At 41.5% G+C, this 25,064-nt stretch overlaps 1 protein-coding gene and 1 long non-coding RNA gene across 4 annotated transcripts in view; one reads left to right on the forward strand and one right to left on the reverse strand.

Moving 5' to 3' along the window:
• The window catches only part of ADAMTSL3 (ADAMTS like 3), a 449,463-nt gene that overhangs the window by 174,325 nt on the left and 250,074 nt on the right, over nucleotides 1-25,064 (reverse strand). The window lies entirely within an intron of this gene.
• On the forward strand, nucleotides 16,745-24,140 carry LOC134603221 (uncharacterized). The gene is made up of 3 exons (XR_010090458.1): nucleotides 16,745-16,921; nucleotides 17,048-17,160; nucleotides 23,828-24,140. It is a non-coding gene; the product is annotated as an uncharacterized LOC134603221 (long non-coding RNA).

The following is a 25,064-nucleotide window of genomic DNA, read 5'->3' on the forward strand; positions in this document are numbered from 1 at the left end:
CCCCCTGCCTTAATCTGTGCTCAAGCTTAAGCCAGAAGTTTGTAAATATTAGTTCCAGGCTGGACATAGGGGCTTGTTGTACCTCATGTTTGCTCGTGAACCGCGTGGTCGCCGCCATCTTGGGTGGGTCTCCCCGACCTCTAGTTTGTTCCATGCTTGTTTCTGCCAAAGCTGGTAGTACTCCCAGTGGTGGACCGGGATCACCCCCACCGGTCCGGGGGGGGGGGCTACGGGGTACCCATTTGTAGCAATCGGCTCGCGGGTCGCTCCAGACTGAGAGCTCGGCCGCCGCTCCCATCTCGTGCTCACCCGGCCGCATGCCTCCACGAGTATAGCCAGCCATCTGTCGTCCACTCCCGGGCCGCATTACCGGTTTACCGTATGGACTAAGGGTCAGTGCGTTGCTTGGGGTCATTTTGAGACGTTTTTCGTGGGTCAGGAGTGACCATTTAGTTGATGTAGCTTAGATCAGGAGGGAGCCTCAAGCAGGCACGTCTTTCCTCCATGGCAGTCAGGCCCCGCCCCAAAAAAAAAAAAAAGCTTTTTATAAAACCACATACAAGCACAGAGATGCTCAAAGGGAAGTGTTGCTAGGCTTCAAAAGCTTCTGGTCTTGAAGCCAAAACAATAACTCCTCTCCTAAGGTCGCACCTGCGACCCATCTGCTCCTAAATATTGTCTCCTTTGCACCCCAGAATCCCATATTCCTTTTCCTCTAGTCATATCTCCCCCACTACCTTTTCTCAACCCACTGCGTGGCACTCTTCTGGTCTCCCCCCCACGGAGTGTGTGTCTGTTTCCCATTATCGTCATTTACACTACATGGTGTCTCTTCTCTCACCCTTCTTTTATCCCTTCAAACTTCCCTGTGACTAGCAGACACCCAATGTAAAAATAAAACATTAGCACCCTGCCACATTAATGATCTGGAGCTAACGAGACCCACATCCTGGCTTCTAGTCCCCAAACCCACCCTTAGCAACACCTATGTACTCAACACAACTTGTAAAATAAATCTTTAGAAGAAATATTATTCCACTCTATATTGTTCACCAGAGGGAACAAACAGCAAAGAAACTAAGATTTATCTACACAGTGCTGGTCTTGACATCTGAGTAACCAGACCTATCAGCATCACAAACTTAATTTTACATAGTAACATAGACTTAAATAAAATATATTGCATTATATTCAAACGTTCACAATAAGTTGAGAAAGAATGTTGACATTACTTGCCAGAACATTTCTACAGTCGTAACAGTTGCAATGCCAATATACAGCAATGGGTATATCTGGTACCAGTTTAGTTTAGAGTATTAACTATTCCGATTTGAGCATTATTAGGCTATCAAACAGTCACTTATAAGTATTTTGATATACAATCTCACTGTACGTTTTGACACATTCCATGCATTAAAACTTGCCTTGGCTTAAAAGGTCCCACCAGGGCAGGTTTTAATATAGTGATTTCCATTACATATATTTTGTTTTATATATTTTTATTATGTCTGGCGCTGACTCGCTTGACCTACTAAGAGGTCATCAAACCCATTCTGTTTAGTTGCTGCTTTTCATTCATCCATAACAGCGTAAAGAAAATAAAAAAGTTGAATCCACGTAAAATATGCCATGACACTAATAATTTCATGCAGAGTCTGAACGTACTTTATGTTGTAATTTGGAAATGTCATTATTATTCTCAGATGAAATGATCCTTTTATATTGTGGATATCCTCATAGGCGACTTGCTTTATCACAACAGGGAGGTCATGTTACATATTGTCTAAACATTCTAAACTGCACAGTGTTCTTTAAAAGAATCCTGGGAACATTCGAAAGAGTATATCCCCATACTTCAGTCATCCTGGCCAGTCCACAGTGTCCTCATTTAATGGACAACCTTCACTGTTTGTCCCAATTGCTGTTTCTCTGTATTAAACAGGTAATTCAAATATTTTATTCAACTAACCACTTCACTGTTTTTCATTAAAGTGAAATAATATTATATATAGTTTTATATATAAATACAGTTTAAATCTTTCATTTATTTGTTCATCTTTTTATACTTTACAAGGTATCCCTTATCTTGTAATATTTCACACAGGGTCTGAAGTATTAAAGGGATCCTACAGTGCCAGGAAAACAAAGTCACCCCTTGCACCCCTCCCTTCTTCTGCACAGCTGACAGGGTTAAAACCCCTTCAGCCACTTACCTGAATCCAGCGCCGTTGTCCCTCGGCGCTGGGTCAGGCTCTGCCCATGCTCCTCCCCCACCGACATCAGCCGACAGAGGAGACCTAATGTGCATGCGCTGGAATGGCCGTGGGCGCATTAGACCTCCCCATAGGAAAGCATTATTCAATACTTTCCTACGTGGAAAATCTGACGCTGGAGGACCTTATGCAGAGTGTGAGGATGTCCAGCGTCACAAAAAGGACCAAGGTCTGTTTGGATTCCGGAAGCCCCCCAAGCAGCTGTCAAGTAGACAGCTGCTGAGGGATACAGCACTTAGGTGAAGTGGTCTGGGTACCTACAGATCCCCTTTAATGTGGGAACACAAATACTATTTTCGACACATATGGTACGAGGAACAATAAAAAAATATATGCAAGCAAAATATTTATATGTTATAGAAAAATACCCAACACAAAAACATTGTCACTTTAACAGATTTTGACTTAAAATATCAATAAATAATGTTTAATTCAATGATACATTGGACTTAATCAGGGAATTGATTATGCATGTACACAAGTACACACAAAATTATTTAAAACGCTTCATGCGTATATAGATTTGTTCCTACAGTGCCCCCCTCCCTCGCACCCCCCCTCACATGGTGTTGAAGGTGTTAAAACCCCTTCAGTCACTCACTTACCTGAATCCAGCGCCGATGCCTACAGATTACTACACATATTACATTACATTTTCTTGAGCATGAGCTCTTAAATAGAACATGTACATACATTTTATTATTCATATACAACATCAACATTCCATTCCTGTACAGCACACACAAATGTTCTTTGCAACAAAACAACATCTATAGCGCAGCCTTGAAAAGTGACTACTAGTATAACACACAATGACTATACTATATTTTATTGCCTTTAGTGATCACAACTACTTATTTGATATATGTGGTATTGAAATCAGCGGCATGGAAGCTCCTCAGTCGGAAATACGCTTGACAAGCCAAACAATAGTGAGCGCAATCACCGACAGAACTTTATAAATAGAGAGGACAATCAAAGTAAATGCTATCCTCTTTGCTATTGTTTGAAGGTCTTTAAGTATTTAATCCAGCATTGGTTTTATTGTGTTCCCTTAGCTGACTGTGGATTTATTTAAACCCTAGTTAGTTAGAATGATGACAGTTGCACACAAAAACTAGATAAAGAAAGTTACCCTACAATGTTAAATTAGGCTAAATTAGTGGCCTACAAAAAAAAAGAAAAAAGAAAGTTTAATTGCAGTCTTCCCTAACACAATGTATATTTTTTTTATATTTTTTTTTTGTCGTGCACGTAAATACATCAGAGTCTGCATTGCCACAACAGCTTTCAAAGACTCTTTCGTGTACATCAGAATACAACAGTGGTGTAGCATGAGTAAATGTGGCACTTTTTGTTATATAACGGTTCTAGATACAGCATAACATTTGAGTCAACTTTAAACCTAGTACGTTTCTATGTACTGTTTCGGAAGCTTGTACATGTGTACAGGAGAAGCCAAGTCATGGTGAAGTAGCCTAGTGTTATCGGTTTTGCAGTGTAATAGGGAGTGTATGTGTGCTGCTTAGAAGTGAGGCTGGTTAGGGTGAGAAACTTCTCTACTTGTGAGACACGTCATGGAACAAAAGGATAAAACATAACAGAGAGCATAACATTACATGCTGGGATGTTATAGCGAGTGATGGCATTGAGGGCGAAATGTGTCCTCGTGATATACTAGGGCTATGTGTTAGCGCTGTTCGTCGCCGTTTAAAAGGCACATCTATTTTAATCCTATGTAGTGTAGAGCCTAGGTGAGTGCGCGCCACTAAGTCGCGCTATAGCGCTAGTTGCGGCCTGTCGTGGGTTAGATATTGGTGGCTCGCTGTGTGCATGTCCCCATATCCTAGGGGTAAGGGGTGGGGGGTTATCCCCGGAGCAATTAAGGTCAACCCTGTGAGGGTTTTCTCTCCGCCTTTGGGGAGCAATGTGTTTGCAATTTCTAAAGCATAATTAAACTTAAAATAAACTGGTTAAACAAAATTGAAAGGTAGAGCAGATCTGTACGGTTGTTACTGGATCATTGGATCACGCAAAGGGAGTTCCCGTCTGTCTGGGCCGGAAGACTGTAGCCTTGTCTGCTTTCCTTGATTGAGGGTGAGGTTGTGGAGCTGTCGTGTTACTCTGGCTTGAGAGTCCCAGTATAATGTCCCTTGGAGCTGCGCTGGGGGCCTGCAGTGATTTGGAAATTATGTATACCCCATCAAATAGGAAAGATTTAGCCTGTCTCGTCGGCAGTACCTCTGACACTAGGCGTCAAATGTTATGGGGGCAGTTCCTCTAGTGGCACGGTCTCTAGTACCCCTCTGATTTTTATATTTTTGCGTAGGGTCCTGTCGTCCACTAGGTGGACTTGGTTGGAGAGATTTTCCTGGGCGGTTTGCATATGTCGGATCTTGTCGTCCATTGTGTGGATGCTGTGTTTCAGATCCGTTATGTCCCCCTCCGTTGCTTGAGTGCGTGCGGTCACTGCCTGCACTTTTGTGGTGAGCGTTGCCAAATCTGCTTCCCACATTTGTTTAAGGTTGTGTTGGAGGCCTGCCAGCATGTTTTGAATGTCCCCTTTCGTGACTGGGGTACAGTCCTTTGGTGCCAGTGAGGGTTCTGGTCCATGGGGGTCTGGTGGGGGCTGTCATATGTGTAGTCCTCTTCCGAGGGCGCAGGTGAGGCCTCACGGGGAGTGGGTGCCTGCGAAACCCTGGGTAGCATTTGGCTAATGTCCTGCCTTGGTTTTGTTGTGACTGGGGTCGGTTTTTGGGTTTTCCGTGCAATCTCACCTGCACTGTGCTGGTTTGTCTGCTGGTCTCCTGAGGCAGGTATGTACCACGGCCAGCCCCTCTCCACTTGATCCCCGTGCTGTCCGCCCATGCGGTAGGCCTTACCGCCTCATTTTCGGGTTTTCGTGCCGGGCGTTGAAAAAAACGGCATCAGCCTAATTGGTGAGGTTGTCGGTTTGCAGCCTTTTGAGACCACGGGTTTCGCTGTGTGGTCCCGATGTTAGCGGATTTTAGTTTATTTTTCTCGGAGCTCCGAGTAATGGCGTCTGCTCCGGTGCGGTGTTAGGCTCCGCCCCCCAATACCTGTATATAGCAATTTTGATAATGCTGTTGTGATAAATAGTGACTATACATGTGCATGGTAAATATCACTTACATAATTAGTAAATTACAAGATAAAAAAGTAAACAATTTGTAATAAAATACACAATTTTCAGATCACAATTTTTAAAATGTTGGCGTGCAATGGGATAATTGTGGAACTGCTCAGAACTAACCCTATTAGAAGCATCTTATATCTGACCTCATAACTGCACTATAGGGACACTATAGACACCCAGACCACTTTGGCTCATTGAGGTGGTCTGGGTTCAATGGCACATGTCTCTTGAACCTACAGTGGTAATTATTGCAGTTTAACTCCACCTCTAGTGGCTGTCTACGAGACAGCCACTAGAGGGACTTCCAGCTGTTTAGACGACCTTTGGTCATCTAAATGACACTGGACGTCCTCACGCTATGCATGAGGACTTCCAGCGTCCCCGGAATCCCCATTGGAAAGCATTGATTAATACTTTCCTATGGGAAAAACCTACTGCGAGCGCAGCCACTGCCATGGGCGGATCCTGACCCAGAGGCATCGGCACAGAATTCAGGTAAGTGAGTGACTGAAGGGGTTTTAACACCTTCAACACCGTAGGAGGGGGGGTGCGAGGGAGGGCGGGCACTGTAGGAACCTATAGTGCCAGGAAAATGACTTTGTTTTCCTGGCACTATAGAATCCCTTAAGTATTAGGATTTTCCTATTCCCAATGAGTTTACAAACATAATAAAATTATCCTGTGACCTATACAATGAGAAAATCCATATGAAGAAAATACACTAAGAAGTTGTAGTTGTTTGATAGTAGAATTACAATAAGGGCAACACCTGACTAGGAAGCATAAATCTTTTCACACATTTTCCAAATGGCAGAATGCAACGTTGTAGCATCCAGAGGAAATTAGTTTTCAGAATAAAAAAAATAATAATTGTGAGACTGTCACCAAATTTTCCATGATAGCATCGGCAAATAATAAATGTGTGCAGGATCACAGCAGTCATCCTGCGCAAGACATATTTCTTGGGATAACTAAAGATATGCATTACTCACCATGCAGGAAATGATAAATCCAAGCTAAAAGCAAGAAACCCTAAGAAGAAAAGGATGTGGAAATGAGAGAGAAGAACATCAGAGAACATTTTGAGGATGTGAGTAAGGCCATTCAAAAAACCCTTCAAATGCCGGAGAGCGAAGCAATGTATTGCTTTGCTGGGATCCAAGCTATCCGCCTGACTGTACAGGTTAATATTGGGGAACAAGAAATAAAAAACAGTGTGGTCGTGAGAGGTAATAAGTGCATCACTTGTGGTTTACTACATTAATCATTTAATATATTTTTATATATATATATATATATATATATATATATATATATATATATATATATATATATATATATATATATATATATATATATATATAAAAACAGCAGTGATAACCAATTAAAGACTCAGTGCTGTGGGTGCATCTTTCTGGACCGGATTGATAAACCTATTAATGCCTTTTCTTCTCCAATCCTCTTCAACAAAATCCCCTTTTTATTTTTTTTATAATTTATTTTCCCTACTTCTCTTCACTTTATTGCTAAGGCTCCTAACTCTCTGTCTTCTTTGCTCTCGATTAAAGGAACACTATAGCGTTAGAATACAAATGGCAAATGTCCTGTTGGCTGTTTGATTGTCTGACTCCCATTCTCCCTTGCAGGAACGGTCTCCGATCACAGCCAATCCAGTGGTTTCCCATAGATAATGTGTTAGAAAAAGGGAACTGTTGTATAATGGTATAATGATACCAAAAGCTTGCAAAAACACATAATTTTCTCTTAAGTTTCAAAGGACACTAACTTATACCTAAAACAATGAAAATTATATAAAATAAAGTAATATGTGACCGAAAACAAGGGGTTTTAAACAGCCTACATAAAAAAAACACAAGTACCAAGTCAAGTACCATAACCACCGGAACACACTTCCATTAACTCTCCTGAGCTACAGTGCAGGGCTAGCACGCTGGTTGAGAGCACCGGGGGATTGCTCTCAGACATTTAAATTAAGCCCAACACTGCAGAGATTAGCTCAGATATGAGCTTCTTGAGACGGGGAACGGCACAGAGCACCCCAGGTAAGAAGTCAAACTATCCTAAAACAAACAGTTTGACTACTTAATTGGGTGGGGGCATCAGGACACTTTGTACACTATAACCACTACAGCGAGCTGTAGTGGTTATTTAGCTTGGAGTGTTTAATATCTGTAATGTTAGTTCATGAACCTGTTAGTTTATTAGTGCAACTGCAATAGTGTCAGGGTACTCACCTGTGAGACAGACGGCCAGACGTGGTCGCTCCTGGAATTCCCAGCAGGGGACTTGAACCGGGGTACTTGTCTATCCCAGTCCTGCTCTCTACCTCTGAGCCACAGCGGCTTTACCTGAGACTTCTGATTCCGGCCTTGTTCATCCTGGCTTGGCTACTACACCGGGGGCTGCACCTTGACTTGTCTGCTTCTCACCTGACTCTGATCTTCATTAGCAGGGTATTTAAACCCAGCCTCGCCCTGCACTCGTTGTCAAGTCTTTGATCTGTGTTCCTGTGTCGTACCAGTGTTCCTGTTTATTCTGCTTCGTATATTTGACCTCGGCTTGTGACTACGTTGATTCTACCTCTGGCATCCTTTGACCTCGGCTATCCCTCGACTATCCTGCTGGTTCTGTCCTTGCCTGTCCTGCGACTTTGGTACTGCATCCTGCACAGCCCCCGTGCACAGACCCACAGGCCAGGTGAATTCTTACCTGACCACCTCGGCCTGTGGCTATCTGCAAGGGTGAGCGTCATATCTGCGCTACAGACTCCCAACTCAGGTAAGACCCTGACAAAAGACTTGACCAATATGGAGTCCGCAGAAATGTGCTCACCCTCACTCCAGCAAGTGTCCAGCCTGGCCCAGATTGTTTCGGAGTTGCAGCAGGAACTTTTTTCTCTTAAAGGCGCAGTACATCCAGCTCCGGAACCCTTTGTCATCATGCCCAACAGATTTGATGGTAACTACACGTCCTTCCAGTCATTCAGGATGGATTGCGAGGTATTGTTCTCTTTAAAGCCTCGAACTTACGCCACGGATTTCATCAGGGTCAGAGCGGCTATCAACCTGTTGTCGGGACGCATTAAAGCTTGGTCTTACCAAATGTTGCAGAGGAAGAGTCCTGTCCTTGTCAGCTGGGAGTCCTTTATTATTGCTTTGGACTCACAGTGCAGGATCACTAAGCCCAAGCCAGCTCCAACTACTAAAAAATCGCGGAGTCTACGTCACCACACCCCAGTGATACCCTCTTATGATCCAGTTCCCAGGAGAACTCCAGAGGTATCCTGTGTTCAACTTGATCCTGAGGAACCTATGCAAATTGGACGTGTCCACTGCAAAGTCACACCGGGAGAGAGGGACCGAAGGAGAAGCCATGGTCTGTGTTTTTACTGCGGAGAAGGTGGACACTTCATCACGCTTTGTCCTGTTCGCCCTCCTAGACCTCCTGCTCCAGAGTCGTCTGCCTTTACTACCAAAGTTGCTTCCTGTATTACCACCACTACTTCCTGCCCACTTGAAAAGGATTTACCTAAGGATTGTGTCATTGCTTCTAATGGCACTACGGTCTGTAAAAAAGACCTGGAAGTGTTCGAAAAAGCACTGCTAGCTGCGAGCACTGTCCCTCCCGAAGTTGTGGAAGTTTTTGTCACCCCTACCCGGAACCTAGACCGATCGTCAGCTGTACCAGAAGCTGGTACTGGGAAATCCCGAGCTAATCAGGGACCCCATACTGAGGACTTTCACTATGGGGACTCGACGGATTCTGAGAGTGACTCTGGAGAGACGGATTATTTCAATGAGGAGCCTACCTACGCCCAGAGGTCGTTTTTGAAGGGGGAGGTACTGTCAGGGTACTCACCTGTGAGACAGACGGCCAGACGTGGTCGCTCCTGGAATTCCCAGCAGGGGACTTGAACCGGGGTACTTGTCTATCCCAGTCCTGCTCTCTACCTCTGAGCCACAGCGGCTTTACCTGAGACTTCTGATTCCGGCCTTGTTCATCCTGGCTTGGCTACTACACCGGGGGCTGCACCTTGACTTGTCTGCTTCTCACCTGACTCTGATCTTCATTAGCAGGGTATTTAAACCCAGCCTCGCCCTGCACTCGTTGTCAAGTCTTTGATCTGTGTTCCTGTGTCGTACCAGTGTTCCTGTTTATTCTGCTTCGTATATTTGACCTCGGCTTGTGACTACGTTGATTCTACCTCTGGCATCCTTTGACCTCGGCTATCCCTCGACTATCCTGCTGGTTCTGTCCTTGCCTGTCCTGCGACTTTGGTACTGCATCCTGCACAGCCCCCGTGCACAGACCCACAGGCCAGGTGAATTCTTACCTGACCACCTCGGCCTGTGGCTATCTGCAAGGGTGAGCGTCATATCTGCGCTACAGACTCCCAACTCAGGTAAGACCCTGACAAATAGCCACCATGCTTTTGTGTTATATAAGAGACAATACAATTTCACCTATACATTGTACGAGCAAGATTTCTAGCCATTATAAAGGCAAAAAGTTATTCATTGGTGCATCCATTTTATCGTCTTGGGCCTTACAGCAATGTCATTGGTAACTGTCTTTATTATTGATAAGCACCAATATATTCCACCCCACTATATAACAGTTGTTATTTAAACTTGGCCGTCATAATACACATGCCTGCAAAGCATCTTGGGAGTATTTGTTCTATCAAAGCTGGTGAGCTCCTTGTTGGCTATTCATCACTGTTGATAAGAACAAACAAAACTGACAGGTTGTTTGAGTGCTGGAACAATTTCATTTCATTTGAACGCACCAATATAAACGTAAAATAATATTACACACACGATTTCAGCTGAAACGTAGCTCAACAAGCAGCACAATTGCCAAGTCTTTTATTTAAAACCAAAGCTCCACTGTGCATTTAGTGTGTGTTTGGGAGAGAGGCACTGGCTGTACATGGAAGAAAACTGCTAGTCGCGTTTCTACGCATACTAAATTCTCAGAGAGCACGGTTCAACACGGAGTCAGAAACACAAGAGTAAATGCTTCTATTCAAAAGATTGCAAGGTACACTCCCCCATGTCAACTTCATCTCCAAACTAAACTGGTATGCTAAAGAAACCTGCAAAAATAACCGTATACTTCCTGTGAAGAAACAGGCTTCCTTCAAACAATTACAGCATGTGTTTTATGTATAAGAAATTGAATGAACATTCTAAATCGAGCAGATGAAGTGATTATTGTACTAAGGATGCTTTACAAATGAAATAACCACAACTGATTCACTGCAGAAATAGTTTAAAAAGAAAAAAAAAATCATCGAAAATATCATCTGGAAAGTGCCATTGCAGACGGCAATTTAGTGCTCACCTATTAATGACCTTTTGTGTATAAGGGTAATTCAGTTTATCTGACCGATATTCTAATTATAAAATGTCTGTTTTGTCTCCGTTTGGTGTTGTCGACATCATAGGATGTCACTTATAATGCTTTTCTTTTTCTTTTTTAATTTGACAACATGGCAACATTTTAGATGGGTTCACCCTTTTAGAGGTTTATTGTTGCCAGTGTAAAAATGATGAAAGCAGATGGATTTGCACATTACATATTTATGACACACTAAGATAGGATTGCAACATGTGTTCCTCATGGAAGACTGAGCCAAAAGGATATTGGAAAAGTTAACAACAAAACAAAATAAAGTGAGGATACTGCATGTGCTACTCTACATCAGTGATTTGTAACCAGTGTGTTATAGAGCAATGGTGCAACCCACCGCAACGTGCACAACGCACCAACTTTAGGGCTGTAATAGGACGAACGGAGCCCTTCTGCATGTATTTTTTAAGAAGCATTACAGTTGCTAATTCCTGTCGGTCAATTAATTAAAACTAGTAAGTCAATTTAAGTATGGACTATACATTTCCCTTGTAAAGCTACAAGTAAATGAGACATTTATGAGCCATAAAGGTACTTAGAAAATGTACCTTGGAAAAATATCTTCTACAGAAGGGTGCCCGAAACCAAAATGGTGGAAACCATTGCTGACATCTCACTTTGCTTCAATGGTGTCACATTATTTTTTCTACACTCTGGCGCCTCTTCTGGTTTCGTGGTGCCATGTTCTCTGTATTTGTAGAACATCATTCTCCATAACCCCTCACTCATTCTAACATTTGCTGCTAGTCTCTACTATCTCTTGAGGACACCCCCTGCTCAGTGTCATTTGGAAAACTCTTTCTGTAGTTCTAAACATCTCCAACAACACTTCTATAGCACCCTCTGGTTGCCTGCATTCCTTGGTGTTATTTTGGCATATCATTCATTTTCAACTTAATATTTTCTTGATTATCCTGACTCTGGTTTTTATAGAGAGGGCGAATGCTTGCACTGAGGTTGGTACACAAAGGAACATGTCAAAAAACTCTCCAATTTCACCAGATTATATGCAAATTGACATTATACACCTATTGTTCTTTTGAAGAGTGTGTGCATGCGTGTGTGTTGAATGAGATTTTTTTTTATATTATCTGGTTTCTGATCTACATTCTGCTCATGCAGTTGGGCCTGAAACAATGATTACAAGTGACTGAAGAAATCACTAGTGTCTTATTTTAACTCCAGCCGTGATTAAAGTCCCTCTCCACGTTCCAAATTAATTTTGAATTCGATTCAACAGCTGCCGTCTTCTGAATCTGATTATATAACTGGAAGAGCGTGTTATTCCTAATTTCTTGGATACACTGCAGACCCCTGCTCTAGTGAGACCAATTTCTAAAAGTAACTTTTCATTTTGGCTCGTTGTTCATCTTCAATGGACAATGTTCCAAGCACATAAACGTGTGTGTGTGTGTGTGTGTGTAGTTCTCTAGGTTTACTTTAAAAAAAAAAAAAAAAAAAACTTAATTATAGGCAACAACAGATAAGGGCACAAACTGGACACATGGTTGGATACAGAGGACTTAACCTTGATCCAAATGTTTCTAAAAAGCAGATATACATCTGCAGAAAGTAACCATCAAGTCTGGCTCAAACTACAGACAGTTTTGATGTCTACGTGAGAGTATTAATGTTTATGAGGGTAATTAAAAGTCTCTTAACCTAAGAGAAGATGGATTTTACATCATCCATTGAAAGGTGGAAGCGAAGACAAAACACTTACTAATAACCAAGCTAAATATTTCAAAAAGTAATGAAACATAAACATTTTAGTAAAATACCATTTTGAGATAGAAGTCTTGGCTTAAATGTTTAAAAGAGGTTGAAATGTCCATATGCTTTTACTGGCGAGTGTCCATGAATAATAATATAGTAAATAGGAAAAATAGAGATTTTTTTTTTCTTCTTGTAACTTGCCGAATAGAAGAGCCAGGGGTTTAATTGCAACCCACTGGTAACAATTTAACTTGGCACCTGTATAGTCTTTTTTTTTTTATATTGCTATTGCAAACACATTGCAATGAATATGTGATAGACGTATCTGGGAGCTTAAAGGACACTTTTGGCATCAACACACCTATGATGCATTTGATATCTTTTGGCTTTCAACAATTGTGATTTTTTTTGAATGCTCAAATCTGAAGAATTTAAAAAAGGAGAAAAATAAATGTTTTGTAGCATTCTGCACATTACGTTTGCCTCCTTTGTAAGACCCCCTAATCTAAAACCAGGAAAACTATGTTGTTGTCTATTGTCTTTTTTCGCTCTTTTTTTTTTTTTTTTCTATCTCCCACCACTGCACCAGTTATAGCTCCCTTGTGTATCTCATCACCTGTTCTAATTAAAGATGCCCACTATATGAAACTAGGATGTAAAGATATACTTAATGTGTCTGCCTGAGCGTACTGATCTTTTAATGCACGCTGCTTGACTTCTTGCAGTTCAGTTCAGCTAGCACTTCTGTAGAATGACTGTGGGGCAGGAGGGAAGTGGGGTGGTTAACCTGGGGTGTAACTCCAAGTAGGGTGCAGAAAAGTGCCAGGTCTGATTTTGGCACCATTTCATTGCTAACCCTTATTCCCATGTAATATTGAAAGAGAATCAACACCAATGATATAATGTGTCACAGTTACAATTAGTATTAGCAATACACTGCGTGCAGAATTATTAGGCAAATTAGTATTTTGACCACATCATCCTCTTTATGCATGTTGTCTTACTCCAAGCTGTATAGGCTTGAAAGCCTACTACCAATTAAGCATATTAGGTGATGTGCATCTCTGTAATGAGAAGGGGTGTGGTCTAATGACATCAACACTCTATATCAGGTGTGCATAATTATTAGGCAACTTCCTTTCCTTTGGCAAAATGGGTCAAAAGAAGGACTTGACAGGCTCAGAAAAGTCAAAAATAGTGAGATATCTTGCAGAGGGATGCAGCACTCTTAAAATTGCAAAGCTTCTGAAGCGTGATCATCGAACAATCAAGCGTTTCATTCAAAATAGTCAACAGGGTCGCAAGAAGTGTGTGGAGAAACCAAGGCGCAAAATAACTGCCCATGAACTGAGAAAAGTCAAGCGTGCAGCTGCCAAGATGCCACTTGCCACCAGTTTGGCCATATTTCAGAGCTGCAACATCACTGGAGTGCCCGAAAGCACAAGGTGTGCAATACTCAGAGACATGGCCAAGGTAAGAAAGGCTGAAAGACGACCACCACTGAACAAGACACACAAGCTGAAACGTCAAGACTGGGCCAAGAAATATCTCAAGACTGATTTTTCTAAGGTTTTATGGACTGATGAAATGAGAGTGAGTCTTGATGGGCCAGATGGATGGATTGGTAAAGGGCAGAGGGCTCCAGTCCGACTCAGACGCCAGCAAGGTGGAGGTGGAGTACTGGTTTGGGCTGGTATCATCAAAGATGAGCTTGTGGGGCCTTTTCGGGTTGAGGATGGAGTCAAGCTCAACTCCAAGTTTCTGGAAGACACCTTCTTCAAGCAGTGGTACAGGAAGAAGTTTGCATCCTTCAAGAAAAACATGATTTTCATGCAGGACAATGCTCCATCACACGCGTCCAAGTACTCCACAGCATGGCTGGCAAGAAAGGGTATAAAAGAAGAAAATCTAATGACATGGCCTCCTTGTTCACCTGATCTGAACCCCATTGAGAACCTGTGGTCCATCATCAAATGTGAGATTTACAAGGAGGGAAAACAGTACACCTCTCTGAACAGTGTCTGGGAGGCTGTGGTTGCTGCTGCATGCAATGTTGATGGTGAACAGATCAAAACACTGACAGAATCCATGGATGGCAGGCTTTTGAGTGTCCTTGCAAAGAAAGGTGGCTATATTGGTCACTGATTTGTTTTTGTTATGTTTTTGAATGTCAGAAATGTATATTTGTGAATGTTGAGATGTTATATTGGTTTCACTGGTAAAAATAAATACTTGAAATGGGTATATATTTGTTTTTTGTTAAGTTGCCTAATAATTATGCACAGTAATAGTCACCTGCACACACAGATATCCCCCTAAAATAGCTATAACTAATAACAAACTAAAAACTACTTCCAAAAATATTCAGCTTTGATATTAATGAGTTTTTTGGGTTCATTGAGAACATGGTTGTTGTTCAATAATAAAATTAATCCTCAAAAATACAACTTGCCTAATAATTCTGCACTCCCTGTACATGGGGCCATACAATTTATCATTGGGCTGAAGCCAAAGTAGTTTCTCATCTTCCACTACTGAAAAGTGTTTTTTGTTTTGCTTGTTTCTTTATGTTAGATGGCTAAATAAATGGCTCAAAGTATTGGCTCAAAGTTATTTTTCATGAAGTGGTTAATTGGCATGTGAAATGGTAGGGAATGGTTGAGTTAGTTGCTCGCTGAGTTAGCGGTTATGTGAAGTGCTAGAGATGCCGTTAGGCGCTTAGACAAAAAGAAAAAGTGCTAGTATGGCACTAAATAAAACAAAAGCTTGTGTCTCAACATGGGTCTGAAATGTCTGCAGTGCCTAAACAGCTGGTATGGATGACTTCCAGGATTCAACCAACCCCACACATGGACCACAGCAGGAAGGTAGTCTCATTAACCGATCTGCTTTGCACCCCGACCCCCCGATGAGGATGTAGCTTGGTTGTGTGCTGGAGTACAGAGTCCGTTCCACTGTGCCATAACCTAACCCCTCGGGTCTTACTGAGCTTGGTTGCCCAATTTCCCGGGTTTTCACCATTCCAGGTGGGTAGGCAAGAGACCTGCAGGGACTTCAAGGCATGGGGAGCCGTGTGTGTAGGTGGTCGGTGAGGTGAACATAGATCCACATTAATCCTGTTGTCTGTTGTTGATACTCAGCCAGAATGCTTGGCAGATTGCGTTGAATTTCGCTTCAAAGGTTTCCCTCCATGATTGGCCTGCTGGGCTTTTTTGGTCGTGGGGCTGCTGCTGTGCGGCGGCCATTTTATGCACACCACGCGGTCCTGTACTCATCAAGAAGCGGTGCCCATGTTGCAGACAGGTATGAGCTCCCTGTGGGGACCGGGATGACCCCCACCGGTCCAGAGGGGGAGGTAGCGGGGCTTCATAGCCCTGGGTCTGCAGTGAGGTGCGCTCTTCAAGGTGGGAGATCGGCCGCCTCTTTCCACCTTCAGGCTGCTAGTCACGTTAGGCCGCGGTGCCGGACGAGGTCTCCTCCAGCCAGATCGGTTTTGTTCAGGCTGGAACTGATCTAATAGCTGTAGTATCGGTTTGCTGCCAGTGTCTGACTTCGTTTGTCCAGGATTTAAGCCTCATATTCTGTAAATTTGCAGGAGTTTTGCAGGAGCTAGTTGAAGACACGTCCGGCCATCTTGGACGTCAGGCCCCGCTCCCCCAGTTACGGGTGATTTTAAGGATTTTATTCGATAGTGTAAATTGCAGAGAAGTTTCAATTCCCCTTATTTATTTATATTCAGTTTCTGATATTAGTTTGAAATCAGGGAAACCAGTCCACATTCACTTCAACAGGAGTTGCTTTGTAAATTTGTTGAGGAATCTCCAGTTTCCTTGACATGAGTCTACGCTGACTTTTTAAAGACTTTGTCCACTATGTATGAGGCAATTTCCCTGAGATGATATATTAATTATAGAGAAGAAAGGTTGAACAACATTACATTTTTAATCGTTTTCCTTTTCAGGAACTACTTTTAAGAAAGTAATAGATAGATCCAATAAATTACAAGTTTTAGCCACTAGTGAAATATCTACTACTACAACAATAGCTGTCAATTTACAAACCAAATTAATGAATGACAAGTAATAGCTACTTTTATTCCGGACTATTTTCTATTTGCTTTAACATTTTAGAGACCAGCATTGTGCTACAAAGCACAGTTTATGGTTAATATAGTGTCTATAAGCACACATAAACATGAGAACCACTAAAAGGAAACATTGAAAACTTGTGGAAGTCTGTTTTTTACTTTATTTTTTTATTTTTATGTTAACGACTCAAATTATGCAAGATTTGTATAATTTGTAACCGTATCCTTGACGTATATACTCGGAAACACAAGGTAAGAATACATTTCATATACGTCTCCTCTGGTTTGCCATTATGGGTGTTAGAAAGTAAGCAAAGAATGCTTGAAAATAGGCTCCCAGAGACTATGAAATGTTAGTTTCAACTTTTTTTTCCCCAGCAACAATCTCCAGAACTGTACCTCCCGGCATTCTCATTACAATTCTGACATAAACACTATGCATCCCATTTTGCTGAGGGCCTCCGTGTCCAGAGGAACCCACAGAATGTTCAGTAAGTCACGTTCTGACTAATAATGTTGACAGCTCACAGAAGTGTTGAACTGATGCCATGCACAGATGGGCCAGCCATCACTGATATTCTGTGAGTTCTACTAATTTGGAGTCAAAATCACAGAATTTATTTTTTTCATTTAGCGCAAACAACCTCAGATTTCAGAGAAGTTTCTACTAGAATTAAGGACGTTTCCAGAAAAATGTTATGTGTTCGTTCCAGGCATCTGCTGTCTGTTATCTTGTTCTTTAGAGGTTGGACATCGCCACCATTGGCAGAGGAGTTCCTTGCAACACATAATGAAACACACATTATCAAATGGCCTGTTTTCGTTAGAGTGGCTATGGTTAATGGTGATTTTTGGAGATATGTGGTGAAAGTTTGTCTATAGTAGTAGGCATTGTAGAGGTGTTTACATGTTTAAAGTGGTATCCTTTGTGGTGGGTGGTTAGTTTCATAAACTTGGAAATCTCTGCTTATATTCTTACATATAGATGTGATGCTCAATCCTCACCAAAAAAAACATGCTTTGACCTGATGCGCCCATGGACTGAGATGAAAAATCTGACATACAAGGTCAATCAAGTTGTTTATATCTGCAAGCCATCCAATGTGGGGTTGGTGTTTTGTAGCATTAGCAAAGATATGGATGTCCCCAATAGCTAGGTCCCGTAAGAATAAAATATCTGTTAGCATGATTCACAGCTACTGCAGTATGACAGGATGTATTACAGAATAGGAGCTTGAGAAGTGTCGACTCATTAATTACTTGTTTCTCAGACTCTCAGGATATTTTAATTCTTGTAAATAAAGTGGTGTACCCCAACATTTCTGAAATCTGTTTAGATTGTAAATGTGTGAAAAAACTGTGGAAAGAAAGTAATAAGGTCTTCAAAGAGAGACTGCACTCACGGTAAGACGTGGGCAGTCTGCCACTTGTCTAAAAGTACTACTGCCATGGGTTTTTTTTTGTTTGTTTTTATTAAAAAAAAAAGCTCCAGGATGTCTGCATTCATATCAGGCCAGCTGTGCTGGCTATTGCGGGGCCCTTAATCATGTGATACAGCATTCTGTGCCAAACAGACGAGCAATGAGACATGACATGAAGGGTCTTATTTTTCTTCTTTCCAAAAATACCTGTGTTTTGTATTATTTCACATCACCAATCACAGTTGCCACTTTAAAAAAAAAATCTATTAATCCTATGCAGTTCTCTTTGAATGTCATATCCTCCTTTTTTAATACATTACTTTGTGGCTTGGTGGTTGTCTAATCCCTTCATTGCAAACACTTTTTGTTGAAAAAATATTGACATTTATTTATTTAACATTTATTTGAAATATGAAGGGTATAGCTAGCACATAAAATATATAATACAAAAAAAACAACAGTTGTGTATATGGACTTTGTTTTTACAAATTTAAACATTTACAATTTAATTTTTCAGTTTGGGATTAAAAGCTTTAGATGGTATACCGTATCCCTTGTCTGGATATATTTCACACGTGGTCGGAAATGTTAGAATAAAAGCAAAAATTTTGTAATTCTTACGTACAAGTGTTACAAAAATAGATAAACAAAAATGGTCAACTAGCCCGCTTATATGTATTTTTAAAGACCCTGAAATCATAAGCAGTACAGTTTACTGAAAATGGAAACATAATGTAAAAAGAATGACTCCATTTGACCATAATGCCCTCTTTTAAGCCCATGTATGGTAACTAAAGTTTAGTTGTATGTTTGTAAAATAAAGGTTTTGAGAAAATAATATAGCAATCTTTAACAATTCAATTTTCCTCCTCTCTCCTGACTATAGGCATGGTATGACCAAATTAAAGGACCACTCTAGTGCCAGGAAAACATACTCGTTTTCCTGGCACTAGAGTGCCCTGAGGGTGCCCCCACCCTCAGGGACCCACTCCCGCCGGGCTCTGGAAAGGGGAAAGTGTTTAAAACTTACCTTTTTCCAGCGGTGGGCTCTCCTCCTCCGATCCTCCTCTTCTCCTCCCCGTCGGCTGAATGCGCACGCGCGGCACGAGCTGCGCGCGCATTCAGCCGGTCACATAGGAAAGCATTCATAATCACAGTGAGAATCACGCAAGCGCCTCTAGCGGCTGTCAATGAGACAGCCACTAGAGGAAATAGGGGAAGGCTTAACCCATTCACAAACATAGCAGTTTCTCTGAAACTGCTATGTTTATGAAAAAATGGGTTACTCCTAGAAGGACCTGGCACCCAGACCACTTTATTAAGCTGAAGTGGTCTGGGTGCCTAGAGTGGTCCTTTAATCTTCCTTTACTGTTTGAACGTAAGGGACATTTTCAGGATATATGTAGATAAAACTTTGTGTAAGGGATTCCTGGTAGAGAGGTTTATTTATCTACTGGTCATGCAGCGGAGGCAGGTAAAAAAACAATCCTACCACCACTGCACTTTCAGGTTATGTGACTTTGAAGCACCATGAAGCCAGGCAGCACCAGATTACCCATTAGGCGACAAAGGCCTAGGGCCTGGACTCAGACAGGGACCTGGTGGGCTCTTGTCTGGGCACAGAGCTCCAGCTCTGAGTGTGAGTGGTCCTGCCTCTAACCGGCAGACAGATCGAAAGATCTCCCAGTTCGACCCTGTGACCCTCCTTTTGCTGAGGGAACATTGTGGACTGTACCAGTGTCATGTACAAACCAATTTAAGAGTGCCCTCCATGTTATCCTATATTTCTCAACTCATTTGGCACCCGCAGTCATTTACTTACCACCTCACTACTCAGCTGGCACTCAGAGTCATTTACTTAGCAACAGAACCCCAAGCGAGCTCTTAAAATAGTCTGTACCCGATACTGTTGCAGATGACAGAGATCACTCACCAGGGATCCAGCTCACCATCCCCTGAACCACCAGGGATGCAGACCACACTCCACTGAACCACCAGGGGTGGTAAGCAGGAAGGGTGGGAGCAAAACATACATACAAAACACTCAGACTTCCCGAAACACAATAAAGCCACCAAACACACAACCCTTTAAACAGCTCACAAATACACAACCAGTCTTCCCACCACATGTCTCACCCTCCTACACACACAATACTCAGTCAACACACAAAAAACTCTCAGTCAATACATACACACACACACCAAAAAAAAAACCAAAAATAAAAACACATGACAGTACTACTGTCATATTTAAGGTTGCCATGGGAAACCTTAATCTGACACTGATGCCTAGGGTACACTCATGAGCACCAGGCAATGTACAGAGAAATATCATACAAGCACATGTATGCTGTGGTGTTCCTTCAGTAGTGTTGTGTGGGCACATGTGCTGTGCATATGGCTATGCAGGAATTAAGTTAATTTACAATTAAAATAAATAAATAAATAAATAAATAAAATACACCCATAGCAAACTTTTAGTTAGCCATTTGGTTGTGCAAAAATCTCATCTGACAGTTTCATTACACCTCTACTCTTATAATACCAGTTGTTTAGCTATTTTCAGAGAGGCTAGTACTCTCCTTGGAAACAGAAATACCTGCACAAATTTCTTAAAGGGACACTATAGTCACCCAGACCACTTCAGCTCAATGAAGTAATTGCCATGTTTACATTGCAGGGTTAATCAGCCGCTAGAGGCGCTTCTGCGATGCAGAACGTCCATAGGTAAACATTGAGAAATGCTTTCCTATGGACTGTTTGAATGCGCGCGCGGCTCTTGCGACGCATGCGCATTCCGCTCCACTCGGGAGATGACGTCGGCGGGAGAGGAGAGGTCACCAACACCGAGGGAGCCCAGCGCTGGATTAAGGTAAGCTGCTGAAGTGTTTTTAACCCCTTCAGCCCCAAGGGAGGGGGACCTGGAGAGTGGGAGGGGGTTCCTAAGGATGATATAGTGTCAGGAAAACAAGTTTGTTTTCCTGACACTATAGTGATCCTTTAAAGCTGTAGCAACCGCCATATTACGCTGGTTCTTCGGCTTTGTAAATCAGCACTTATTTTTGTCACACAAAGCATTATATTCCATTGTGTAAAAGAAGAGATTAAATATGTTCTATTGGAACCATAATTCTTTTACCTTTAACTTTTGAAAAAAATAAATGAAATGCCTATGTACAGTATTTATTTTTCTACTAGCAAACAGTGTAGCATTGGAATTCAGTTTAACAGAATTACTTGTTTGTTTAGATGAGTTACTGCAAGTGTCAAAACAGCCTGCAGTTTGTTTGTAGCGTGTGGCAAAGAATTTCAGCATCAGAGGTCATGTATAATGGCAGAGAGGGACACGGAACCTTGCTGTTTACAAGGTGCTTAGTATGAGTCCACATAACGCTCCACTGGCTAATACCATCACAACTGGCAACAACTTTTTCAGTATCTTATCGCTGCATTTAGACATAATGCAAATGCCATTTCTTTTGATTAGCAACGATTTTAACTAATATTTTAGGGTCCACCTGTTACTCTATCTATAATATCCAACATATGATACAGCAGTGATGGCTAACTTTGACACCATAAATTGTTTCTGGAATACATTTCCCATGATGCTCAGCTAGCTTTTAGACTCTAAAAGCTAGCTGAGCATCATGGGAAATGTAGTTCAGAAACAATTTATGGTGTCAAGGTTAGGCATCACTGTGCTACGGCATGAAATGTATGTGTTTCTTTATCCGACCAGACTACTTAAATGAAAACAAATCTGTCATTCTAATGTCACCTGTTAAGTCAAACTGCATTGTTCCTAACAATGCTAAATTGTTTGGACTATATGTTTAGCACAACTTAGGCTAAGCTTAAAATGACATTTTGAGAAAGCATCCAGTAGTGACGTGAAACGTGTTCAGTTCCCAGTTTAATTTAGTTGTCTTGAGTTTTTTTGCCCCCCTCTCGCCCCTATTTTAAAGCCCAGAGCAGAGATGTGTTAATTATTACTCCTATCACTGCTGCTTATTATGGTGGGCATGCCATGCTCACAATATTGTAAGAAATCTGAACTACAAGGATGCTCATTCTCCATATATCTCTTGTTTTTATTCCTTTAAGTTCTTTTGAATGCGGTATTGCTATTTTTGTGAAACATTTTAAGTTTTAAGGGATGCTATAGTCACCAGAACAATCACAGCTTAATGCAGTGATTCTGTTGTCTATAGCCTGTCCCTGCAGGCTTTTCAATGTAAATACTGCCTTTCCAGAGAAAACTCAGTGTTTACATTGCTGCCTTGTAACACCTCTAGTGGCAGTCACTCAGACAGCCACTAGGGTCACTTCCTATTTCAATGCTTCCGATGTTTAGCCATGGAGATGCTGAACGCTCCCCATAAAGATGCATTGATTCAATGCATTTCTATGAAGAGATGCTGATTGGTGCAGCATGGTATTTTGCTGCACATGCGCAATGGCCTTTAATGGTTTCCTATGGGAGAGTGATGATCAGCCATGGTGAGACAGGCATGGTTGAGAGATATAATGTAAGTAAAAACATGTTTTATTTCCACTCTGAGGTGGGTCGGTGACCTAAATTGCTACTTCCGCACATGTTTGTATTCTCCAACACTATAGTGTTCCTTTAACAAGTAACTGACCACACCACCAAGAGTTAAAATGTACACTCCAGATCCATAAAGCACTTTATCTTGCTGAAGTGCTTTATGTGTAAAAAAGTGCACCGTCTTTTTTTCATTTTATAAAAAGTACAGATTTCAAGAGAAATTTTCACTCTTATAAAATGACCTAGCTACACCTCCTGGCTGGTGGTTTAGTTCAGTTCAATTGTCCAGAGCACCTGCCTTGCAAAGACTTCTCATTGAGCTGCATTGGGAAGTCTGTGATTGGACAGTCACAGAAAGTCTGGGCGGGGTTAGAAGGGGAGGACTTTCAAAGGCTGCAGACAAGAGAACTGCATCTTTTGCAAGCTGTTTTTAGAAATAACCCCAATATAAAAAAAATGCACAATTAAAAACATGTTATCATTGGGGGTATATCTACTAAACAATGTTTTTTTTTGGGGGGGGGGGGGGGTGAGGGCAGTGGAGTATTCCTTTAACATACTGGTTATGCATAAACAGTATTTTCTGTCAGTCAATTTTGTAAAGCAGCGGATGGTGGCAAAATAGTGAGCAATAGGTTAGATAACCGACAATCAGACCGAAGGTGCATAAAGATGGCTGTTAGAAATGGAAAGTAGGAAAGATACAAAGTAATTTCTTAATAATGTCAGAATACCTGTATTAACAAAAGGCAATGAGATAGAAAATTATAACAAAGAATACAAAATGATATATAAAAAAAATGTATGTTACATATTGTTTGAGTATTACAGTAAAATATTCTATTCATCGATTATGCACGTTAAAGAGATTAATTAACTCACTAATACTGTGTGTAAGTACCTACATGTTTGTTTTTTTGGTATCGATAATGGGGCTCCAAAGCACAGCTACTTTGGCAACCAAACCTATCATTAAGTGAATGTTCCACTAGTTTCGTATATCCAAATAAAAAGAATGTTAATGGATCAAAGGCTTGTTACAAAGGCCATGATATTAATAGTGCTTTTATTTTAAAATCCAATTTCTGTGAAATTTCAAGAGCGCCTCTAAAGTAGTGTTTACAGTTCTTTCATCTAATGATAATCCATTAAATCAATTCCGTTCGGTTTTATTCGTGTAAACAGTACAGCAGTTGAAGTGAAGTCTACTGGGCCAATAAACCAAGCACGAACACAATATAGAGGCAGAAACAGTGGATTTCAAATCACAGCACAAAAACGTGTTGTTTACTCCTTCCAAAGGACATAATGCTTTCTCTGGATTTCATAGCCGAGAACAGTAAACCTCCTGCAAACACACCAAGCATTACCAAAGTACATCCAGCATGACATGCTAAACGGGCAAGTCTCAGCCTTTAATCTCCTACATTGGAACATTGGCATGTGTTGTTATGAATATATACTATGGAGTGGAGGTGTTCTGCTCCAAGACTAACCATAAATAAAAATGTCCACTAGAAAAGCAAAACATGTGTTGCTGTGTGTCTTCCTCTCTTCTGTGCCTGTTTTTTACATTTATTTTGTATTTACAAATAAAAGCTTTTTAACTTTGGCTGTGAGTTCAGTAAGACTATACAATAATAAAAAAATATCACTCCAAGCACTATAACCACTACAAATGTAACCAACAAAGAGAAAGTCATAGTCCTAGTAGTCCAGAATAGTAATCAAGGGACTGCACATGATTTTCTTGTACAGGAACTAGTGGACTAAATAGTAGAAAAGGTTAGTCTGCGCAGAGAACTTTTTCAATTAACATATACAACCAGGGCCGGACTGGGAAAAAGATTCGGCCCGGGCATTTTGTAATCACAGTGGCCCACTGAAAAGGGAGAGGGGCCAGAGAGGGTGTGTTTTGTCATCACCACTGACATGCACACCCCCTCTCAAAGCGAGCATGTTGGTTCAATGCTCTTCCAGGGCAGACCATGCGCAGAGCTCTGCTGAAGAGCTCTAGCATGAGAAAAAGGCCCTGTATTTGTTCTGCACAGCGAAAGCAATTTTAATAACATGCTTGCACTGTGTTTGCTTGAATCTTGACTCTGGTGTCTCTATAAATGGATACCAGGAGACAAAAATGCCAGGAAAGAGTATTGTGCACGTGTTTGAAACCTGCTTATGGGATTGCGTGTGTAGAGTGAGCTGATTGTGGTGTGGTATTGTGTAAATAGGTTGGTTTCAGTCATGTTGTGTTTTTGGTGTAATGTAATGTATGTGTGTCTAGGTGCTGTAGAGAGTGTGTATATAGGGGCATAGTGTGTATAGGGGATGTAGTGAGTGTGTGCATACGGGCTTTAGTGTGTGTGTGTGTGTGTGTGTGTGTGTATACAGGTGATGTAGTGTGTGTAGGAGTTGTAGAGAG

The sequence above is a fragment of the Pelobates fuscus genome, chromosome 3 (assembly GCF_036172605.1).
Source record: "Pelobates fuscus isolate aPelFus1 chromosome 3, aPelFus1.pri, whole genome shotgun sequence".
In the NCBI taxonomy this organism is placed as follows: Eukaryota; Metazoa; Chordata; class Amphibia; order Anura; family Pelobatidae; genus Pelobates; species Pelobates fuscus.